Here is a 25,904-nt window from a genome sequence, read left to right on the forward strand (position 1 = left end):
GGCTGCTGGGGGATCTATTGTTGCTGGAGAGGATCTATTATTTCCAGGGGGTCTAATGTTGCTGGGGAGGTCTGTTGCTAGTAATGGATCTATTGTTCTTGAGGGTGGGTCTTGTATTGCTGGGGGGAAAGTCATTGCTAGGAGAGATCTACTGTTGAGGGATGGGTCTATTGATGCTGGCTGCTGAATGATCTATTGCTACTGGATGTTCGGGGTCTATTTTTCCTGGGGTGGATCTATTGTTGCTAGCTATAGAGGATCTATTTTACTGACTTTCTTGTTATCAGAAGCAAATTCCATACAAATTACTTAGCACCATAAAATGAGATTTGGTTCTGCATTCTCTAAAAGGAGCTGTACTGGAAGGGGAATAGAGGCTTGAACCAAGGAACGATGCTCAGAGGTGGGTAGGGACTGGACACACAGGGTGACTCAGAAGGGGGTAGGTCCTGCACCTCTTCTCTGAGAAATATGATCGCCCTTACTAACATTTTATTATTGATAGATGATAGCTATAGATCTCTGGCAAAGAGAACCTATGCTAGGCATAGACAGTGTTTTCATCCAACCAGCAGGGTGAACAAAAAAAATTAACAGATTCCTTCATCTACACAAGCAAGGCAGATGGAGGACTCCCCTTGCAGAGACATTGTATTCTAACAACTGCCGCTGCTGTCAGTATATACTGATCAGCATCTGCAGCCAATGATCAACAAAAGTTTTCCTGCTTGTCCATTTTAACAATCAACTTCTCTCTAAAGCTGGATATACACTAGTAGAAGTTGTGTTCCTTGCTGTAAAGGCCAGTTATAGATCGGGGCAGTTGCCATTTGTTTACATATCAGTAGAATTGTATTCAACATTTTTCATTGTAAGAACATTCGTTTTTCTAATGATTAGTGGGGTCCAATTGATGTTTACTTTCGACAAAGAAAGAAAATTTGAAGGAGCTGGATGGACATTTTTTCTTAAATGTGTGAATTTCTAACAGTGTATGTGGTTCCCTTACTGTATAATCCATTCATTCCATAATGTTAAAAGCAAACAAAATCGGAAACTACTTTAAAAACGACATGTGAATGTTCTGAGAATTTTCATGCACATTTTTGTACGAATTTTCATTTGAAATTCTATTAGTATATACTCAGCTTAACAGGCAGGACCACACAGACTGAAATTTCCTGCTGAACTGGTCTAATTTTGATTCGTCTATGTCCAGCTTGTAGCGGAATTACACTGAATTACAGTGAAGGAAATAAGTATTTGATCCCCTGCTGATTTTGAATGTTTGCTTACTCACAAAGAAATGATCAGTCTAAAAATCGAATGGTAGGTGTATTGTAACACTGAGAGACAGAATAGCAACAAAAAATTCAAAAGAAATGCATGTCTAACAAATTATGCACTGATTTGCATGTTCATGAGGAAAATAAGTATTTGATCCCCTATCATTCAGCAGGATTTCTGGCTACCAGGTGTCTTTCATACAGGTAACAAGCTGAGATTAGAAGCAGTCTCTTAAAGGGAGTGCTGCTAATCTCATTGTGTTACCTGTATAAAAGACACATGTCCACAGAAGCAATCAAACAATCAGATTCCAAACTCTCCACCATGGCAAAGACCTGTTCAAGGATGTCAGAGACAAGATTGTAGACCTACACAAGGCTGGACTGGGCTACCAAATTATCGCCAAGCAGCTTGGTGAGAAGATGACAACAGTTGGTGCAATCATTCGCAAATGGAAGAAACACAAAACAAGTGTCAGTCTCCCTAGGTCTGTTGCACCATGCAAGATCTCACCTTGTGCAGTGTCAATGATCATGAGAACAGTGAGTCATCCCAGAACTACACGTGAGGATCTTGTCAATGATCTCCAGGCAGCTGGGACCACAGTCACAAAGAAAACAATTGGTAACACACAATGCCGACAAGGATTGAAATCCTGCAGTGCCCGCAAGGTCCCTCTGCTCAAGAAAGCACATGTCCAGGCCCATCTGAAGTTTGCCACTGAACATCTGAATGATGCAGAGGAGGACTGGTTGAAAGTGTTGTGGTCAGATGAGACCAAAATTGAGCTCTTTGGCATTAATTCAACTCGCAGTGTTTGGAGGAGGAGGAATGCTGCCTATGACCCCAAGAACACCATCCCAACTGTCAAACATGGTGGGGGAAACATTCTGCTTTGGGGTGTTTTTCTGCTAAGGGGACAGGACAACTGCACTGCATCAAAGGGACGATGGATGAGGCAATGAACCATCAAATCTTGGGTGAGAACCTTCTTCCCTCAGCCAGGGCATTGAAAATAGATCATGGTTGGGTGTTCCAGCATGACAATGACCCAAAACACACGGCCAAGGCAACAACGGAGTGCCTCAAGAAGAAACACATTAAAGTCCTGGAGTGGCTTAGCAAGTGTTCTTACCTTAATCCAATTGAAAATCTGTGGAGGGAGCTGAAAGTTCGAGTTGCCAAACGTCAGCCACCATGCCTTAATGACTTGGAGAGGATCTGCCAAAAGGAGTGGGCCAAAATCCCTCCTGAGATGTGTGCAAACCTGGTGGCAAACTACAGGAAACATCTGACCTTGTGATTGCCAACAAGGGATTTGCCACCAAGTACTAAGTCATGTTTTGTGAAGGGGATCAAATACTTATTTCCCTCATGAACATGCAAATCAGTGCATAATTTGTTAGGCATGCATTTATTTTGTATTTTATGTTGCTATTCTGTCTCTCAGTGTTACAATTCACTCGATTTTTAGACAGATCATTTCTTTGTGAGTGGGCAAACATTCATAATCAGCAGGGAATCAAATAATTATTTCCTTCATTGTATCTGAGCACCACAAACCAAAAGACCTATTTTTATTCATTTTTAACATCCAAAGCAAACTCATCCATCCATCCATGTCTCCATGCTTTATTTTGCTGAGAAATCACTTCGAAAAACACCCTTAGCATTTCCGGCCATGGCCATTTTGAGTAAGGCCAAATGATTCATGTAGCATTTACTTCCTGGAATCCATTGGCCCTTAGCTTAGGCATGCAGGCAGGAGGGTGTGCTTAGCTGAAAACACCCTTCTTCCACTCCTGAAGACTCCTGGGATGTATGACATCATTTGCCTAGGCATTGAAACCAGGAAGTAAATAAAATAAAGTACTAAAGTAAGTTAATACGTCACTAAAGTAACTAGGAAGTGTAAAAAACAGTATAAAACAAGTAAATATGATATACTTTCCTATCTATTTACTAATGGTATCAGAATAAGGATTCAAAATAGTCCATGTTGATTGAGAGAGTGAAGTTCCACTTCAAGGGTCTATTAGATAACATTTCTCCTCTGCCTCTTATGTAGCACTTTATTACTTATCTGTACTTGACACTGAATATGTGCATCACTGACAATTACAGAAACAAGACTTTAGGATTGTAAAGTTTACCTGCCAGAAAGCAGGCACACACGGTGCCTGATATTACCTCTTTTAGTTGAAATCCAATTAAACCTCTATTTAGGCAAAGGGAGCTTTGATTGCTGGCGAGAAAGGCATCACTGTGAGCATGAACCTAACATAGGGAGATTAAGTGGCTCCATTACGACTGGCTTTAAATCCTGAGGTGTCTGGGTGGAGCCTGAAAAAGGCTACACTTGGGCACATCCAACTGCTCTGAGGAGATTCAACTATCACAAGAGTTGCCCACCCACCTATCCCGTTGTGATGTTTTGTCAAAGCTTTATTGGCAGTTTTGACCTTGCCAACAATTGATGTTGCTTTGTGGGCTATGCCCTTAAGTTAAATTCTGGGGTCAGTCTAATCCCTGTCTGGCATTGATGGCAAGGGCAGGCTTCTTAGACTGTGTGAGTTTATGTTTTAATGGTACTCACACTAAACCTGTGATTGGCATTGTTGTTTGGTACATTTGGAAAGTTGTTACAATTGGAAAGATCAATAAAGCTGTGGCCTTTTTTTCCAACTTAGTCAGCTTCCATGTCTTTTGGAGGGGGCAAGGTTTTGGTTTATTAGTTGGTCATAAATAAGCCTATACTTCTCAGCAGTCAAAGGCTCTTTGTTTCACCGTGTTAATTTTTCCTGATTTTCATTGCTAAACCACACAAACTGCGCACTTTATTTTCCACTGACTGTGTACTTACCAGCCACAGAGGCAGTCTCACCTGGCAATGGAATGACAGTTGGCAAGGCTTAGTCATAAGCAGAAAACCTGTCTTGAGATAAGAAGGGAAGTCACTTTCTGGATATGATAGTTGCCTGCTGACCCTCTTTTAATCTACTAAAAGTGTGGAGACTCTTCACATAGAAAAGTGAATATTCTCTTGTCCCAGTGAACATGGTAAAGATGTGCACACTTCAATCATCTAGTTATATGAAAGCAAAAATCCTGCTTTATGAATTTCCTTTGTGCATGATTAAAACTGAACAAAGCTTCACTATATTCACTAAGCTGAATTAACCTTTACTTTAGTAAATTAACTGTTTGTACTGCTTAAGTAAATCATCCCTTTTGAGTCTGACAAGGAATGAATATGCAGTCCACTTTTTTAAAATAAAACAACACAAGGTTTCCCACGCAAGGGTTCTTCAACTTCATTCAAAAACATTGTAAATAAAAAATGCTGAGCCACCAGGCTCTCTTGTGAGCAGCACCGCTGCTCACTCCAGTCTGCCAGGCCATGGACTTCTCAGGCTTTGCTTGCAACAACTCACTAGTACGGGCCCCACTCCTGGCCTCTGGATAGGGTTCTCCCAACACCCTGGGCTCTCCAACTTCTTGGGAACACAGGACTTCCTCCAACCCCCTCTATGGACTCATAAATATATCACCTCCTTCACTATGATCCCACCAAAAAGTCACACTTTCTCACTAGAAAGTTTACTAATAATAAAACCTTTTTGTGATATACCCTAAAATCATAATAATATATCAAATATACAATAAATCAAATTAAACCATAAAGTGTCCAATTCCTATAAAGTCTTAAATGTGTCCAAAAAGTCCAAAGTTCCAAGCTTTCATCCAATAAGAAGTATTGACTCCTATTTAATCCAGCAAAAACCTCAAAAATAAAAGAAATATACTCTAGTGCATTACCTTTTATACAAATAAATTTGTGTAAACCACAACCCACTCAAAAATGTTCCAAAAAAAAAAAATTCTTATTATATGCACATATAACATTCTGTGATCACTGCAACACTGTGTACACTCCGTGGGCCAACACCCAATAGTGCTAAATACTATTACCCTCTGTGAGTATTCATACGCTAATCAATACTATGGAACCAAAGTCTTCCATTCTCTCTTCTAGGACAATTCTTCGAAGGTCCTCACAAAGACAAGAAGAGTCTTAAGACGGATCTCAAAGCATAGGAAAAATTTAACAGTAACTTACATTAAAATACAGAACTTCCAGCTCTGACCATGGCTCTTGTGCAGGCTTAACAAACAGTGGAAAAAACCATTTGTAGATAACCAACAAAATGGCCACGGCGACACTTCCGGTTCGCGTACATGCGTCTTGACGTCACTTCCGGACTTCGTCTGAAGAGAGTCCCTCTATGGACTCGCTAATCACCTCAGCTTTATCGGACTCTCCAGACCCGAGTAGCTGTCCTGACTTTCCCAGTGCTATGTGAAGGAAGTCCCCTCAACATAGGGTCTCATCTCCCGAGTACAAGGTGCAGAAGTGTACAGAACCTGTGACAAATCTTCCCTGAGCTGCTGCATATAGAATATATATAGAAAGCAATTACAGGATGTGGCTGTATTCGGGTACATGCCAATATTTGCTTAAACCTGCACCAATGTACAATCCTGGATTAAGATATTCTATATATGCTTTTTATAGGTGAGTGCATGCAGCAGCTGTGGCTCTCAAGGAAGAGTTTTTATAGGTTCTCTATGTGCTTACACACTGTACGGTCCCTTGCGACCACATGCTTGAGCCCTAAAAATTTAGATTTTACTTGCTTCTTAGATGGAGGTCAGGAATGACAGCCTCCAAATTTCCTTCATGACAAGTTTCCTTTAAAATGAAACATATACTATTACTGAATGCAACAAAAGCTTTAATAGAGAATTTCCATTCAGTGTATACAACTATATATCATTTACATAAGCTGTAAGGTGAAGTGAACGATAAATGATAAAACGTGTCAAAAAAGCTGCAGAGCCCAATTTTGTATTTTTAAACTTGATTAGCAATTATAAACAATTCCAGGCCTTGCATCCTTGTGTTTATTTTCTCACAGCTTCCTCCACTTGACCTTCTGCTATGTGACATCATTAGAAGTGTTTTGTCAGCCCCCAATAATTGTGAATGACTGGGTGTCCGCTGACGTTCTGTCGGCAAAACACAGGACTGCCAGAGTGAAAGTGATTGTATGTGAAAGAAAATTGGCCAAGTACACTCCAGTATGTAGACCTGCAGCCTGTCAGTCACTATGGACAGGTTTAAATTATTGCTGCGGTTGTACTTAAATTGTATTCAAACCAATGGCTATGACAAATGAAGTTTCTAAACAGAACATAGAAAATACGTTTGCATTATATAAAACTTCCCAGTCAAGTAGTAGTCAAGGCCATGTCAGATGGGCCATTTTGTAGCCACGATTAATTGCTGCTACAAATCAGTAATGCCAGCAATTTGTAGCCAGTGCTGTAATCACTATAGTTGCTGGCAATTTGTTGTTAACAAAGGATTTGTTGCTACTACAGGTTATACTGGTGTTACATCATTAGGTTCGGTCCAGTTCTTTCCGTTCCCAGCTGGAATGAGGGAAGGCCATCAACTTTATCACATACAACTGGTCCTGCAGTGTATGTGATGATGTTGGTTGCACAATCAACGAAGAGGAGCAGCATGTGGAAGAATCCTGAAGGACCACTCAATTAAGACCTCAAGTTTCATTTTATACAGTGGGTTTTTCCGCAAAGCAGAGAAAGATGGCACAATAAACTTTATACATATTTACTTGAATATGCTGTATATACAGTACATCGTTCAGCCATAACTTTATGACCACTGAAAGGATAAGTGAATAAAATTAATTACCTCATTTCAATGAGACCCTGAAATTGATGTGTTGAAAGCAGAAAAAAATGAACATTGCAGTTTGTTGTGTATGGGGCTGTGTGACTACAGACAAGTCAGGGTGCCCATGCTGACCTGTGTGCACAGTCAAAGCGCCTACAATGGGCATGTGAGCATCAGAACTGAATCACAGAGCAATGGAAGAAGGTGGCCTGGTTTGATGAACCACATTTTCTTTTACATCATATGGATGGTAGGGTGCATGTGCATCACTTACCTGGGGAAGCGCTGGTCTCAGGATACAGTATGGAACGAAGGCTGGCCAGTCGATACAAAATGATGCTTTGGGCAATATTCTGCTGGGAAATCTTGGTCAAGCCATTCATGTGGATTGTTCTTTGACACATACTACCTACCTAAAAGTTGTTGCTGACCAAGTACAATGCTTCATGGAATCAGTATCCCTTGATGGAAGTGGCCTCTTTCAGCAGGATAATGATCCCTGCTGCACTGCAAAAATTATTCAAGCATGGTTTCAATGAGTTTGTGGTTCTTAATTGGTCTCCAAATTGTCCAGATCTCAATTCAATCAAGCATCTGTGCGATGTGCTGGAAAAACAAGTCCAGGTCATGGAGGCCTTGCAACTTACAGTATAAGACTTAAAGGATCTGCTCTTGACAGCTTGGTACCAGATACCACAGTATAGTTTCAGAGGTTTAGTGGTGTCCATGCCTTGATGGGTCAGGGCTGTTTTGGTGGCAAAATGGGGACCTACTCAATATTAGGTGGGTGGTCATAAAATTATAGGTAAACAGTGTATATTAAATCATTTTTAAATGGTTATAGATCCTTTTTAAATGAAACAAATTATGATTAGAATTTATTGTAAGAACAGATGATTCATCTGCTTAAGGCACTGATGAGAAATGAACTGCTGAATTATTGATAAACTGTAATTTAACCCCTAGTTACAATCAAATTTATCCAAGGTTTGCCTTAAATAATTACATTGTTTCAATCAGGTTTGATAAAGACACATGTCCATTAAGTTCAACCAAAAAACAAAAACAGATAAGTGAAAGAAATTAAAAACTTTGCATATTTAAAAATCCTGAACCCACAGTTTATCCAGAGAAATGCACAAATTCTGCATAGAGCACGTTCCAATGTACTATAACAGGGGAAAATGCTTTCATAATGCCCAAAGGTAGTCAAATACTCCCTATATGAACAATACACAGAGCAGGGGCGGACTGACCATTGGGGAACTCGGGCAATTCCCGAGGGCCCAGGGTCAGTAGGGGGCCCCATGAGATGTTCCTGGTACCTTTCATAGGCTTTTTTGGGTGTGGTTTGAGTGTGGGAGAGGACTCAGGGGCCCCTTGATCCCCTATTGCCCGGGGGCCCCATGAGTTGTCAGTCCGCCCCTGATACAGAGTTGTTTCTTATAATTAACAATAGCTAGTAATGTGTGCATTTAGAAACACATGCTACCCTTTCGAAGCAATCTGCTGAATTGGCTAAACCAAGCTTATGTGAAATGGTTCACACCAGAACGCAGTGCAGGAAACCCACACTGGAGTTGCAATCTGCAGCAGGTGTCAGTGCAGAGCTGACACCCCAAATGCAGGTTGCAAATGCAGTGCATTTTCCTGCACCGGATTGCAGTACCATCCAATCCAGTTGCTCTGCATTTCATAAAGCAGTGCATGCACTACTTTTGCTGCAGTCGGGCATTATTTCAACTCATTCAAATGAATGGGCTGAAATTGCACTACACACTGATTGCATGTGAATCATACAGGAATGCACAGTGTGTTCCTGTGTGATTCACGATGTGAACCAGCCCTAATCCACATTTTCATCACTCTTGCTGTAAAGAATCCTTTCCATATGCAGAGGCTAAACCTCTTTTCCTCTAGGTGAGGTTGTGAAGTTTATATAGAGGTGATAATTTATTAATCAATTCTCTGTGATATTTGATATTAATTTAGCAATTATATTATACTAGGGTACAAGAAATTCATTATAAGATTATTACGATGGTATTGCTGCCCTATCCCTCTATCCCAAATACATGCTGTAGATGTCAAGTGGGCACTGAAATGATTTCTCAAATTTGGGGAACATGTTCATTAATTATTCCCTTCTGGTATAAAATTCTGCAAAAACTGTATATCATAAGCTAATAGGTGATACAAATTCCAGTACACCTCAACAACCCTACTCTTCATGATCTATGGCTCTTCTAAGCAAATTAAAAATGGTCCACTTTAGCATTTTCTGGTTTCCACTCACAATATCATGTGGGGCAATGTAGTGTAACACAGAAAAATATATGTCAGTGGCCGCAGAACCCCCCCAGTGAGCCACACCCGGTGCAGACTGCACCGTCCATAGTATATCTATTACCAAGATTGAACTGCATTCACAAGTTTCTATGAATAGGAAACTGTACACAAATTTGTGATGTACTTGACTTTTCCCTAAAATTTAATAAAGAGTAAATTACAGATTATAGCCAAGTGTGGTAGTAGTTAGTTTGAATCTTGTATGGTAAATGTAAGACTACAATTTTGTATTTATTTTAGTATCTGAGACATACAGTATGTATGTATGTATGTGTATATATATATATATATATATATATATATATATATATACATACATACATACATACACAGTATCTCACAGAAGTGAGTACACCCCTCACATTTTTGTAAATATTTTATTATATCTTTTCATGTGACAACACTGAAGAAATGACACTTTGATACAATGTAAAGTAGTGAGTGTACAGCTTGTATAACAGTGTAAATTTGCTGTCCCCTCAAAATAACTCGACACTCAGCCATTAATGTGTAAACTGCTGGCAACAAAAGTGAGTACACCCCTAAGTGAAAATATCCAAATTGGGCCCAAAGTGTCAATATTTTGTGTGTCCACCATTATTTTCCAATGCAGCCTTAACCCTCTTGGGCATGGAGCTCCCCAGAGCTTCACAGGTTGCCACTGGAGTCCTCTTCCACTCTTCCATGACAACATCACGGAGCTGGTGGATGTTAGAGACCTTGCGCTCCTCCACCTTCCGTTTGAGGATGTCCCACAGATGCTCAATAGGGTTTAGGTCTTGAGACATGCTTGGCCAGTTCATCACCTTTACAATCAGCTTCAGCAGTTGTCATCTTGGAGGTGTGTTTGGGGTTGTTATCATGTTGGAATACTGCCCTGCGGCCAAGTCTATGAAGGGAGGGGATCATGCTCTGCTTCAGTATGTCACAGTATATGTTGGCATTCATGGTTCTCTCAACGAACTGTAGCTCCCCAGACCATGACATGCAACCCCAGACTATGACACTCCCACCCACATGGTTCCAGTAATCCATGTCCTTAGTCTGCTTGTGTTCAGCAAACTTTTTTGGGGCTTTTTTGTGCATCATCTTTAGAAGAGACTTCCTTCTGGGGCAACAGCCATGCAGATGATTTTGTTACAGTGTGCGGTGTATGGTCTGAGCACTGACAGGCTGACCCCCCACCCCTTCAACCTCTGCAGCAATGCTGGCAGCACTCATACGTCTATTTCCCAAAGACAACCTCTGGATGTGACGCTGAGCACGTGCACTCAACTTCTTTGGTCGACCATGGCGATGCCTGTTCTGAGTGGAACCTGTCCTGTTAAATGGTCTTGGTTACTGTGCTGCAGCTCAATTTCAGGATCTTGGCAATCTTCTTATGGCCTAGGCCATCTTTATGTAGAGCAACAATGTTTTTTTCAGATCCTCAGAGAGTTCTTTGCCATTTGGTGCCATGTTGAGCTTCCAGTGAACAGTATGAGAGAGTGAGAGCAATAACACCAAATTTAACACACCTGACCCCATTCACACCTGAGACCTTGTAACACAAACGAGTCACCTGACACCGGGGAGGGAAATGGCTAATTGGGCCCAATACAGTTGTGCTCAAATGTTTGCATACCCTGGCAGAAATTGTGAAATTTTGGCATTGATATTGAAAATATGACTGATCATGCCAAAAAATGCTCTTTTATTGAAGGATGATGATCATATTTATTTCAGGTACTTATATAGCGCTGTCAATTTTACACATGTATATATTGAACATTCACATCAGTCCCTAACCCTCAAGGGGTGTACAATCTTAGGTCCCTAACTCACATTCATACATACACATATTAGGGACAATTTAAACAGGATCCAATTAACCTACCAGCATGTTTTTGGAGTGTGGGAGGAAACCGGAGCACCCCCACGCAAGCACAGGGAGAACATGCAAACTCCACACAGGAGGCGCCATGGTCGGGAATCGAACCCATGACCCATTTACTGCAAGGCAGACGTGCTAACCACTAAGCCACTGTGCCACCCTCATATGAAGACATTTATTATCAAATCGTTGTTTGGCTCCTTTTTAAATCATAATGATAACAGAAATCACCCAAATGGCCCGGGTCAAAAGTTTACATACCCTGAAATGTTTGGCCTTGGTACAGACACGCAAGGTTACACACACGGGTTAAAATGCCAATTAGAGGTTGATGTCCCACATCTGTGGCTTTTTAAATTGCAATTAGTGTCAGTGTATAGTCAATGAGTTTGTTAGCTCTTACGTGGAAGCACTGACTAGGCTAGAAACTAAGCCATGGGGATCAGAAAAGAACTGTCGAAAGTCCTGCGTAACAAGATAATGGAACAGGACATAAAAAGATGTCCAAAGCCTTGATTATGCCAATCAGTACTGTTAAATCACCTATTAAGAAGTGGAAAGTTCGAGGATCCAGCCAAGGTCAGGTAGACCAAGAAAGATTGCAGCCATAACCGACAGAAGAATTGTCTGGGATTCAAAGAAAAACCCACGGAAAACCTCAAAAGAAATACAGGCTGCTCTGGAAAAAGATGGTGTGGTTGTTTTTAAGAAGTACAATATGGTGATACTTGAACAAAAATTAGCTGTTTGGTCGAGGTGCCAGAAAGAAGCTTTTACTGCACCAATGCCACAAAAAAGCCCAGTTACAATATGCCTAACAACACCTTGACATTCCTAACCGGGCCTTTTTGTACATGGATACACTCTGTGTATTCAGGTACCTCTGTATGCCAGCTCAGAGTTGCTCCTAAAGTTTGCCAATTTCCTAATCTGAGAATTGGTGTAAATTACTGCCATAGTGACAGGTTTTTAAAGTGATGGTAGTAAGATCTATTGGAGCTTGCCACATGTGTTGCCGACAGTGGAGCACATGCTTGTGGAGCACGTGTTGCCTACAGTGGAGCCCATGCTTGCCTGAATTAGGTGCAGGTAGTTTCTAATGCTAAACTCTGGGCAGACAATTTATTTCCGTCTTTGCTGGTGCTTTCCTACCTACAGAGAATATGTAGTACATTTCTTTACTCAGTCTGTAGTGCTAGAGAAAAAAAATGTTCATTATTTAAATCACAGGGTTAATTCTGTGATTTCGGTTTTGTAATACCGGTGGCCAATATGCCTGGTCACTGGTCTTGTTACATCCCCGCTGCAGTTCTTTATACAGTGATCAGTGATGCAATTTCATCCCAATTCACTGTAGTATGTGGACCCAGGAGTCTGGGACTCCCAGTCCGAACCACTCACTTGAGGAGACTCCTGGTCTGTCCTCCCTTTCATGTCCTCATACATTCACTCACTGGCCAGGAGTCTCCTCTCCTAACTAGCTACTGGTGCTCTGACACCCATAAACCTTAAAAGGACAAATAATTTTTCATTAAATCTTACAAAATTACGTATAAAAACATTTTTTTTAGAAATTAAATAAATTTACAATTTTAACACTTACCAGTCCTACAGTTTCCCACTGAGCAACGTGGGTGCACGATGTGGGGGAGTGTTTTTAAAATATATGGGTGAGCATACACACGCTCAGTATACCTGCCCACTATCACTACAATTCTTATTGCATACTGGGAACTGTAGTTACTAATAACTATAGAGTGAGAGGACAGGATGTGACGTGATCCCTGCATTTGCACCTCTTCCTAGGGCCAGCCAAAGCTGCTATTTTGTGAGTTGCAGTGATGAAATAATGAATATTTCAATAGACATTTCTCCTAAATAGTGAGGTTTGTAAATATATTACTAATAGCTTATTGTTTTACATAGGCCGGTGTACTAATTGTTGATTTTTTGTGTTATCTTGTATTTCTTTTTTAAGGGAATTACCCCCAGAAAAGTGATGTTAGTTCTGTTTTGAATTCCCCCAATTGTCTTCCAGGAGTCAGAATCTTCAATAACCTTCCAAGTGGGAAGACTCCAGCAGCATCCAACTCTTGCAGAACTGAAATAAACGGCAGGGAGTGACGCAAACATATAACACTTCCCCAGTTCACACCACCATGCCCAGATTTAAGGTAATTGGCTATGATTGGTCACAGACTGCTGGTGCATGCTCAGTAACATGTGGTAGATATTGGAATGCCTACTAAATGTACAAAAGGGAATGTAATAATATTTTAGATCTCTACACAGACATCTAGGTGTAACTTTGTATTTTGGAGTAATAGTAATACTGTTCTTTTGCAAGTTTTTGCTGGGTCCTTTGCTTATTTATTTAGCAGTTTACTTTAGGTTTCTTTAAGATTGCAATATGATCTTAGAATTTTTTTATCACATTTTGCCACTTTATCACAATCTAAATGATCAACATATGCTTAAATAAAGCTTTCATTATAGAAATTAAATCATGTTTTACATATCAAAATGATTCATATATGAGATATACTGTATGCTTTGAAAAATCTTCCAAAAAAGAAATTAAATCTTGTTTTATATACCAAATGATTCATATATGAGATATACTGTATGTTTTGAAAAATCTTCCACATAAAGAAATTCTAAAGAAAAACCAAGAGTTAAAGATATAAATATAGTTTTTGGAATTCACTATTGCTCATAAATATGTAGTTGTCAGCCCTCATAGATAAAATCCTAAAATAAAATATGCCTTGGGACTTATTTATAAAAAGATCTCAAAGCATCCCAGTTTCACAAGTTAACATTTGACTTCTGAGCTCCATTTGCCATTATTTGTGGTATTTATACATGTCTGCTGCCTATAGTATATCTGTGCTTTGACCATTTAGGGTCACTTAACTGATGCCTTCTCTAATTGAATATACAAAATTTCCTTTTGATTCCCCAACACTTGTTTGGGCACCCCCTGGAGCAGAGATAGGTAGATTTGTTTAAGATCCAAATTGAGAGTACAGATGTAAGTGAAATAATAAGACATGTATTTGAAGTTAAATTAGACAAAAATAACTAAATACAAAGGTGAAATACATGTATTTGTTTTACCTGACAATTCTGATAGTTACATAGCAATTTACACAGGTCGCTTGCTCTGTTACCTCCCTACCCCAGACTGCTGCCCTGGCAGGGAAAAAAAGACTGAGAAGGTCATGCCTGTGTTCTGTTCTCTTCTCTTGTTAGCATGTTCCTTTTCAGCAGATTTGCACACAGCCCACCTGATTGGCCTCCATTGCTGCTTCTCTCTCAGCCTCATCCAAACTGTTATCCAGAGCATTAAAAGAGGCTGAAATCAAGTTAAATTCAGGTATTTACAATGGCTGCATTTATTTGTTAAGGAATATACACTGTATTGCCAAACGTATTGGGACGCCTGACATGCACATGAGCTTTAATGGAAACCCAGTCATAGTCTGTAGGGTTCAATATTGAGTTGGCCCACCCTTTGCAGCTATAGCAGCTTCAACTCTTCTGGGAAGGCTGTCCACAAAGTTTAGGAGTGTGTTTATGTCTATGCTTGACCATTCTTCCAGAAGCGCATTTGTGAGGTCAGACACTGATGTTGGACGAGAAGGTCTGGTTCACAGTCTCCGCTCTAATTCATCCCAAAGGTGCTCTGTTGAGTTGAGGTCAGGACTCTGTGCAGGCCAGTCAAATTTGTCCACCCCAAACGCACTCATCTGTGTCTTTATGGACCTTGCTTTGTGCACTGGTGAACACTCATGTTGGAACAGGAAGGGGCCATCCCCAAACTGTTCCCACAAAGTTGGGAGCATGAAATTGTCCAAAATGTCTTGGTATACTGATGCCTTAGGACTTCCCTTCAATGGAACCAAATTGTATACTTGGCACAATGCAGTCAGGCAAGTACCGTTCTCCTGGCAACCACCAAACCCACACACGTCCATCAGATTACCAGACAGAAAAGTATGATTCATCACTCCAGAGAACACGTCTCCCCTGCTCTAGAGTCCAGTTGTCAGAGCCTGGATTTAAACCTGGGCCTTCTGCAGTGAGTAGCAATGTTTCTTCTTGCTGAGCCACTTGGAATGCTGGACATCAAAATTGACAATTATTTGGATGATCCTACCTTGACCTTGTTTGACATGAACCTTGAACCCCTTGCTCCTCCCATGAACTTCCTGAGATAAGCCATGTCTCTGCACTTCCTGTTTGCCAGATTATTGTGTTCTCCAGCCAGTATCTTGCTCCTTGTCTTCTTTGCTGTTATCCGTATTTTGCTACCACTCGTTATTGACCCTTGGCTTGTTCTCGACTATGCTTCTGCCTGATCCCAACCTGCGACTGCTCATTACCGACCTTGGCTTGTTTACTGACCACACTTCCATTTGATCCTTACCTGCTTATTATGCTACTGGACCTCCGCTTGCTCACCTCCTGGTGGAGTGATTCTGAGGACCACGACCTGGTGCTAACACACAGCAAAATCCATCTCCACCATCAGGAGCTCTGGTTAACACTTTTCTGCACCTCGGGTGAGCCCACTCCTCCACCATGGTGACCTGCCTCTGTACCTATCCTAGTGGCTTCAGGTGAGCCTTTCCACTGCTGTAGCAACTGGTCTTCGAGCCCGACCCCTGATCGTGACAGAATAATCTGGCCTAAACATGGAGGCTGCTATAGCAAATGTTGTGGCTTCTCTTAGGCAGCAAATTGCTGAGTTGCAGGAATTCGGGGTTACCCATCAAGAAAAAGTTGCCACACTGGGAGGTATAGTGGATAGGCAACAGGGAGATATTCATACTCTGCAGAAACAACTGCTGGACCGAGATGATATTAACTCACATATGCCCCTGCCTCAACCATCTAAGTTTAATGGAGACCTCTGCCAATACAGGGGTTTTCTTAATGTCGTATATATTTCCAAATGCACCCTGTTGCATTTCCTTCAGAGAAAAAGAAGGTAATGTTTATTATTAGACTTCTGACTGGGGAAGCTCTAGCTTGGGCCTCCCCTTATATAGAACAAGACAGTGGCACTTTTAATAATTTTGAGACCTTTTTGACCACAACGAATCAGGTTTTTGATGTTCCCAACTGTTGTGCTACTGCCGAAACAAAGTTGTATAGTCTGCGGCAGGGTAAACGCTCTGTAGCTGAGTACACAGTCGAATTCAGATGTTGGACCGCAGATACCACTTGGAACCCTGCAGCACAAAAAAGCCAGTTCTGCCAAGGGCTTTCTGAACAGGTAAAGTATGAGCTTGACAGAGTAGATACTCCTAATGATCTTGAGGCCTTCATCCAATTATGTATCCGAATTGATCAAAGAATTACAGAAAGGAGAAAGGAGAGGCTGCGAATGTTTGGAAATAATGGTGGCATGCATCCCTCTGCTAGTCCATTTATTCAGCAGGATTCAAAAGTCTCTCTGGGTTCTAACACTCCTGAGCCTATGCAGGTTAATGCTATCAAGAGATCCATTTCCATTCAGGAGAGAGAGAGAAGACGTTCAGAGAACTTATGTTCATATTGTGGGGACTCTGGTCATTATGCAGTTAATTGTCCTAACAAACTTAGAAGAACAATTGCTGTGACTGATATGATTGTGCCTGTACAAATAAACTCTATTAGCCAGTCTGTTTCCCCACTGATTCCTGAAGAAAATAAAGTGAACTCTCTACACTCTCATTTTGTCATCCCCAGTAAACTTGTCTCCAAAGGGCCGTGAAATCTCCTGCTCAGCTATGCTGGACTCTGGGGCTGGGGGGAACTTTATGGATATAGAATTTGCCCACAGCAATAATATTCAAGCAAGAAATACATTTACCCCTGTTGATATGGAGACAGTTGATGGTTCACCCTTATTTTCAGGACCTGTTACCCATAAAACAGTTCCCCTGCTACTGCAGCTTGAGGCTGACCATTGTGAAACCATCAGCTTTCAGCTGATTATGTCACCCTACCATCCTGGGCATTCCTTGGTTCTCCACTCACAATCCCTCCATCAACTGGGGAGCACGGACTATAGATTTAAGTCCCCACACTGTGAACAATACTGTAGGGAACTTTGTTGACCAAGCTCTTCACCGACCAAGGAATCGCAAATTCATACGGTAGCTATCCAGTCATATGACAACTTGCCTCCACAATACCATGAGTTCCAGGATGTCTGTAACAAGAAAAATGCAGATCAATTACCTCCTCGTCTCCCATATGATTGTCCCATTGAGCTACTTCCAGGGGCAGAAATACCTTTTGTCCGCCTTTTCAATCTGTCAGAACCTGAATTAAAGGTGATCAGGGAGTGGCTTGATGAGAACTTAGAGAAGGGCTTTATTAGACACTCAACATCTCCTGCAGGAGCAGCCCTGTTCTTCATTGAAAAGAAAGACTCCACCTTGCGTCCATGCATTGTCTTGGAAATTCGTTTTCAATGAATTTTTCCTTACCGTGAGTAGCTCTTTTGAGATGTGGGGAACAATGGAGCTCCCGTGACCCAGGAATAATCAGATGACACTCTCAGGTTGGAGGTTGAATTCACTCTGTGTCCGGCTCTAACCCCAGACACTTGTTTTATTCACTTACAAAAAAACATACACAGGCCCCCCCACGGGGGTCAGGTCAATCCCCTCCCACAGAACAATGTATAGGGAGTGTCCATAAAGGAGAATGTCCATCCTGCTTGGAGTGTGATGTTTCCTCTTATCTATACTGAAAACCAGTCCTCCCCCTGGTGAGCTCTCTGTGGAGAGCAAGCTTCCCATCCTTTACATGCTATCAGCTCCTAGCAGTATGTTCACTCTCTGTACAAGCATCCCCTAGATTAAACAGTGTCAGTCTGTATCTGAATGGGCCCGATACGATCTTTAATAAAACACATTCATCCAGATACAGTTCAGGTCGGTAATGGCTTGTAGAGATATACATGAGCCTACACGCGGAGTTCGCACTGCCCGGCGCCTGACTATACGAAGTCCATGTGGTACTATGCTGCTGATATTTGGATACAGGCCCGTGGCCTACCGCCGGCAGCATTTGCATCGAATGCCGTGGTGGTATACACACCGGTCTATAAGTGCAGATCTGCCATCTCATCCATTACCGAGCTGAGTACTGTAATATATACATTGTAAATGCGCATGGCCTAATTGCAGCCTTCAGAGCTTTAATTAAGCCACACGAGAGACATATGAATAACACTAATATATGACACATTTAAAGTTCAACCTGTAAATAGAAAGTTTCCATGACAGCATTGACTACAGAGACATGAATAAAATCACTATTAAAAACCGCTATCCACTACCCTTGATCTCTGAAATGTTGGAAAGACTTCGTTCTGCCAAAATCTTTACAAAACTTGATTTACGAGGGCATATAACCTTGTCTGCATTTGTCAAGGAAATGAATGGAAAACCGCCTTTAGAACCAGGTATAGGCAATTCACGTCCTTGGTTATGTCGTTTGGACTTTGCAACGCCCCTGCGACTTTTCAGCATTTCATCAACAATGTTTTTTGTGATGTGTTGGACCAATTTGTAATTGCTTATCTGGATGATATTCTTATCTTTTCCGATAATCAGGAGGAGCACCGCAAACATGTTTGCACTGTCTTTGAAAGAATAGATAATCAGGAGGAGCACCGCAAACATGTTTGCACTGTCTTTGAGGAAGAATAGACTTTACATTAAATTGGAGAAATGAGAGTTTGTACAAACCCAGATCCAGTTCTTAGGCTATATCATTTCTACAGAGGGAGTGAGCATGGATCCCGAGAAGATCAAAGCAGTGGTAGATTGGTCAGCCCCTGGAAATGTTAAGGAAATTCAACGTTTCGTCGGGTTTGCCAACTTTTACAGAAAATTTATAAGAACCGTTTCTAAGGTGATAGCTCCAATTACACAGCTGACAAAGAAAGGGGACCCCTGAGGCACAGGCTGCTTTTGGAAAGCTAAAAACTCTTAACATCTGCACCAATTTGGTACATCCCGATCCTGAACTACCCTTTATAGTGGAAATGGATGCTTCTGACTTTGCCATGGGAGCTATCCTGTCTCAGCGAAGTGATGAAAAAATGTAGCTTCATCCTTGTGCCTACTTCTCTCGTTTGATGTCCTCAGCCAAAAGGAATTACAACATTGGGAATAAAGAGTTACTGGCAATTAAGGAAGCCTTTTCTGAATGGAGGCATCTGCTGGAAGGGGCTAATCATCCTGTAACTGTTCTCATTAACCATAAAAATCTGGAATTCATTTGCTCGACCAAGAGATTGTCTTCTAGACAAGCACGTTGGTCTTTATTCTTTTCCAGATTCAATTTTATTACATCGTATCGATCTGGATCGAGGAATGGTAAGGCTGATGCCTTATCAAGGATGTTATCTGAGCCTCCCCAGGAAGGCAACTCTGAATGTTCAATCCTAACTCAACAGAACTTCCTAGGGGCCACAAGTACGAAGACATTCTTGAGTATTCTCAAAGAGGGGTACGAGAATGACCCACTTCTCAATGATCCTCCTAAGGACATTAATCTTGAATACAAGAACGGCTTTTGGACTCAAACACATCGTCTCTATGTACCAGAATCTGCTCGGGTGGAAGCCCTCTTATTAGTCCATGACTCTAAACTTGCGGGACATTTTGGGATTTCTAAGACAGGTGAACTTTTGTCACGTTCCTTCTGGTGGCCTAGTTATAAGAAAGATGTCAAACAATATGTGGCCTCCTGTATGATGTGCGCACGCCATAAGACACCCCAAGATTCTCCTTTGGGGTTGCTCCAGCCAATTCCTGTACCATCAAGACCTTGGGGTTAATTTCTATGGACTTTGTAGTTGATTTACCTCCCTCAAAAGAAATTACCACTATCTTGGTAGTTGTCGAACGTCTTACAAAGATGGTTCTTTTTATACCTATTAAGCTGGTACCTTCTGCTGCACAAACTGCGGAGTTGATGGTTCGAGATGTTTTTAAACTACATGGAATTGCTGATGATATGGTATCTGACAGAGGAGTACAGTTTACATCAAATTTTTGGAAACTTTTGTTCAGCTTTAGGTGTTACAATTAACCTGTCCTCTGCTTTTCATCCTCAGCCTAATAGTCAGACTGAGAGGACCAATCAAACTTTGTAGCAGTACCTGTTTTGTCAGTTATCTTCAGGATGACTGGGTGGACTATCTTCCTATGGCAGAGTTTGCCTATAACAATGCTAAATATAGCTCCACCTCCCAAAGCCCTTTTTCCCTCAGTACGGGGTATCTTCCAGTTTTTATTCCTGATCTCTCTATTGCAACTCAAATTCCTGCTGTAGCCAACAGATTAACTATACTGCCGGAGATTCAGATGAAGTTGATCGAGACTTTGGAGGAAGAGGCTCAGGAATGTAATAAAAAGGCTGCCGGCAGACATCGCAGATCACTTTCTGCCTTTCATGTGGGCGACAAAGTTTGACTATCAACTAAAAATCTGAAGGTTCATGCTCTATCTGCAAAGTTGGGCCAAAAGTTTGTGGGACCTTTCCAGATTTCTGCTCAGATCAACACAGTCACCTTTCGCCTAAAACTTCCTGACAGTATGAAGATTCACCCTGTTTTTCACATATCGCTATTCAAACCATTTCATGAAAATCCTTTCTCTATAATAATTCTTCCTCCTCCACCACCTGTTGAGGTACAGAGTAAAGAAGAATATGTTGTGGAAAAGATTCTTGACTTTAGGATGTTTAGAAAAAAATGGCAATATCTTGTCCAATGGGAAGGATATGGGCAAGAGGAGAATTCTTGGGAGCCTGAGAAAAATGTTCATGCTCCTAGATTAACAAGAGAATTCCACCAGAGGTTTCCCTACAAGCCTGGTCATAAAACGTCCAGGGGACATCCTGTGAGGAGGGGATTACTGTCATAGCCTGGATCTGAACCTGGGCCTTCTGCAGTAAGTGGCAATGTTACTTCTTGCTGAGCCACCTGGAATGCTGGACAGCTCCCTTGACAATTATATGGATGATCCTACCTTGACCTTTGTGGGATCTCCTGCATGGTAGGGGTTGGGGAAAGACCTGGCAACCTACCTTGTAAAACAATTTGCTAAGAGAATTCATGGAAAAAGTCACTTACGAGTGACATCCATGCAATCGCCAAGGGTCGGATGCGACTGAATGGATAGAGAGACAGACCTTGACCTTGTTTGACATGAACCTTGAAACCCTTGCTCCTCCCATGAACTTCCTGATATAAGCCATGTCTCTGCACTTCCTGTTTGCCGGATTATTGTGCTCTCCAGCCAGTATCTTGCTCCTGGCCTTATCTGCCGTTATCCGTATTTTGCTGCCACTCGTTATTGACCCTTGGCTTATTCTCGACTACGCTTCTGCCTGATCCCAACCTGTGACTGCTCATTACAGACCTTGGCTTGTTTACTTACCACGCTTCCGTTTGATCCTTACCTGCTTAATACGCTATTGGACCTCCGCTTGCTGCCCTTCTGGTGGGGTGATCCTGAGGACCGCGACCTGATGCTAACACACAGCAAAATCCATCTTTACCATCAAGAGCTCTGGTGAACACCAGTTGGTACTTAGATTCTGCACCTCGGGTGAGCCCACTCCTCCACCACAGTGACCTGCCTGTGTACCTATCCTACTGGTTTCAGGTGAGCCTTTCCACTGGTATAGCAACTGTCTTCGAGCCGACCCCTGATTGTGACACCAGTAGAAGCGTGCTTTACACCACTGCATCTGACGCTTTGCATTGCACTTGGGGATTTAAGGCTTGGATGCATCTGCTCGGCCATGAAAACCCATTCCATAAAGCTCTCTACGCACTGTTGTCATACTAATCTGAAGGCCACACAAAGATTGGAGGTCTTTAGATATTGACTCTGCAGACAGTTGGTGACTTCTGCGCACTGTGGGCTTCAGCATGCACTGACCCCGCTCTGTCATTTTACGTGGCCTGTTGCCAGTTGCTGTTGTTCCCAGTTGCTTTAATTTTTTTTTTTTTATATAATCAATTTTTATTATATATTACATTTGTTCATGAGATTTATATGTAATCCACCAGTGACCTTGTTGCAAAGAATTTTCATACTTTCCGTTTCAGTGACAACATTGTCTCAAATCTCCGAAATGAGAACACAGACAGAAAGAAGTGTGACAGAAGGTCTAATTCTTCCCCTCTCTACCAGAGTTCTTGAAAAATAAATACCATCCTTAAAGTAAATATGAAGCTGAAAATTCCTAGAAGATATGGGCAATATGGGCTAATCATAAGTCTGGCTTGCTCGTAGCTCCATACATAATGTTAGGACTTGGCATTAGCTTTCATATTCAGTCACACAGAACCAATCTTCAACATATATTCTGCATGTGGCAAATTCTTTTACAATTCATGTTTATTCATACTGGCAGACGTATGTAATATGTACACATTAGGCCGTAATAATAACAGTGTATGAATTAGTTACTGATCTTCAAAAAAATAAATCATGCTTGACACAATGCACTATGGGAATATTACTGAATATAATTAAATTGTATCCATCAACAAAAATGAAGCTCAGGGCCTAGGGACAAATTATTATTTCCCCATTGTGTTTCTGCTTTAATTGGTTTTCTATTTAAGCTTCATGAATTCATGATAAGCGTTTGCAAATAAATCCTTTTTTTCCTGTTTCATTCTATTAAGAATTATTTATACATTAATTCCTGAAGGAGTGCACTTTCTCCAATGTACACCCCAGAACCAGCTGTGAATTTTCGTGAGCGTAGTCAAATGATACATACTAAATGGGGCTTGAAGTAGATAAAGGGCCTTTGACAGTATGGAGAGGAAGATAAAATTGCAATCACACAGTTGGCAGTGGTGGGCTCTTTATGCACTGAGACCGGTAATACATGTTTACCTGTTTTGCAATCCTACAGAGCTCCCATTGGCATGTCCCTTTACTCAGGAATGGATTTATCATTATTAGGCACACAAAGGCATGCCACATGTGCCTATAGTCACCTTCTATGAAGAGGCCAATATTCCGCCCTTCCCAGTGGAATCTTCTTTCTCATCAGCAGGTCCAGACAAACATCAGCAGTCATGTAGTGCTATACAGGCACTTTATTTTACAGAATGGGGTCCCTCTCAGGCAGTTCATGAGAAACTTTGATGTGACAACATGACAAGAAGTGCATATAAGGTGGTGTCAGGCATTTCATTCTCTCTTGTGAAACATGAAAAGGATGCTGTAGGTGGAGACTGAGTAAGGGAGGAAGACAGGTAAACCCAGGCCAAAAGATTGTCCTGCTTTTATAAGCTGCCTTCCTGCTGGTTCTGCAAGTTTTCTGCACCCTTCTCTGGAGACTAGCCAGTGAAACCAAGAAAGGTGATTGTGCTCTGTGCAACAGAGGTTGCATGCAGGTTCTGCATAGATTTGTGCAAAAAAATATATGGAGGATAAATAAAGGAAGGATAGCTGCATGAGACTCTTTCTGATAGAGGCTTTCAACTTGGCATCTGTTGTGTGCAAAACAAGTTTTTTTGCAGACACTTGCAGCTAGCAATACAGTATCATTATTAACATTCCAGCATTCTCAACATGTCAGCACTTCTGCATTTGCAGGTACACCACAGAGCAAGGGTTTAAGGAAACGGGAGGAGAGCGACCCGAGTGGCCCAGAAAAAAACAGTGATTCTGTGTTAAATTTGAAGATGACTTCCTCCGCAATGCCTGCAGCTACAGAGGTCAGTGAGTGCTTTTGGTAGGCCTCATACACATGGCGCATACTACAGCGTATGCCTGTGCAAAGGCCATGTTTACTCGCACAGGGGTGCAAGTCCTATTGATGTCAATTGAAACACAGCAGCACACACACATCTACACTTACCTGCACTCACACAAACGTCAAATTGGGAGCAGTGGCTGTGTCTCTGAACCCATTGCGCCCCAACTGACATCAATAGGGCTGCCTGCGTGAAGATACACAAAACACCTGTGCATCCCCGTGCGGATGAACATGGTCATCACAGGGGTGTACGTTGTAGTACGTCCATGAAAAAAGTATAAAAGATCACTTATTGTTTGTTAAGAATATGTAGAGTCTTGAAAATCCATACGAGTAAAATAATAGATCACTGATCTTTAGTTTCTAGTACTGTGAAGTAATTCATATTGAAAGAACCTCTAAGAAAACAACAGAGATTCTAAAGTTGGGTTTTTCTTGGTTTTTAACAGTTTACAAGCTTGCAATTGCTTTACCTATCTTTTAGCCAGCTTGCACATGCCACTGAGCAGGGCTGTGTTTTTTGCAAAATTATTGTGTGTCTGTGGGTGCGAGGAAACTGAAAAAGGTTTATCCTGCATAATCTCATGTCTGTGCAATTCCTCCTCACAAAATAAGAGGACATATTTTAAAAGGAACCTGGGAAAATATAGATATGGCAATTAGCTGAGCCCTAGCCCAGAGTCCCCCAATTTTAGAATCACAGTGGTGTTACCTGCCTGGCCTTGGTCCACCTATAACCCCCCTTCCCCGCCGCTCCTCAGGCCTCAGTCTTATTAGAGCAGGAGGAGTATAGCAGGAAAAGATGGAAGAAAGAGAGAGAACATATTGTACCAGCAAAGGAAATACAGAGTAAATTATACTGCCATATTACTTTCTAATTAAGAACTCCAGGAAAAAACAAGATCCAATAATAATAGTCACAAAAGTAACTATTTTTATGATTTCTGCACTTGACTTGCTGTAAATGTTCTGTATGGCAATTACAGTAAACACCCACATCTCATTTCAACCTATTAATACCTCTAAGGTTTTCTTTTTACTTGAGGACATACAAGCAATTTTAGGGGCAGCACAGTGGCTAAATGGTTATTACTTCCGCCTTGCAGTACTAGGGTTTGCTGGTTCAAATCCCAACCCCAGCACCACCTGCCTGGAGTTTGCATGTTCTCCTTGTGACTGCATGGGTTTCCTCCCACACGCCAAAGACATGCTGGTAGGTTAATTGGCTCCTATCTAAATTGTCCCTAGTATGTACAGTTGTGTTCAAAATAGTAGCAGTGTGTTGAAAAAAGTGAATAAAGCTCAAAATCCTTCTAATAGCTTTTATTTCCATACACACAAATGCATTGGGTACACTACACATTCTGTTCCAAATCAAAACATGAAGGAAAATATATCAAATTTGTGTTGTTCCTCTAAAAAAATTGAAGAAAAGTGAATATTAGACTGTTCAAAAAAATAGCAGTGTTTTTATTATTTATTTCAGGTACTTTTATAGTGCTGTCAATTTACACAGCACTTTACACATATATATAGGACATTCACATCAGTCCCTAACCCTCAAGGGGTGAACAATCTAAGGTCCCTAACTCACATTCATACATACACATATTAGGGCCAATTTAGACAGGATCCAATTAACCTACCAGCATGTCTTTGGAGTGTGGGAGGAAACCAGAGCACCCAGAGGAAACCCACACAAGCACAGGGAGAACATGCAAACTCCATGCAGGAGGCACCATGGTCAGGAATCAAACCCATGACCCATTAACTGCAAGGCAGACATGTTAACCACTAAGCCACTGTGCCGCCAGTTTTGAACTG

This window comes from Staurois parvus, unplaced genomic scaffold (assembly GCF_062004578.1).
Source record: "Staurois parvus isolate SC_StPar_1 unplaced genomic scaffold, SC_StPar_1.0 ptg000548l, whole genome shotgun sequence".
Taxonomy (NCBI): domain Eukaryota; kingdom Metazoa; phylum Chordata; class Amphibia; order Anura; family Ranidae; genus Staurois; species Staurois parvus.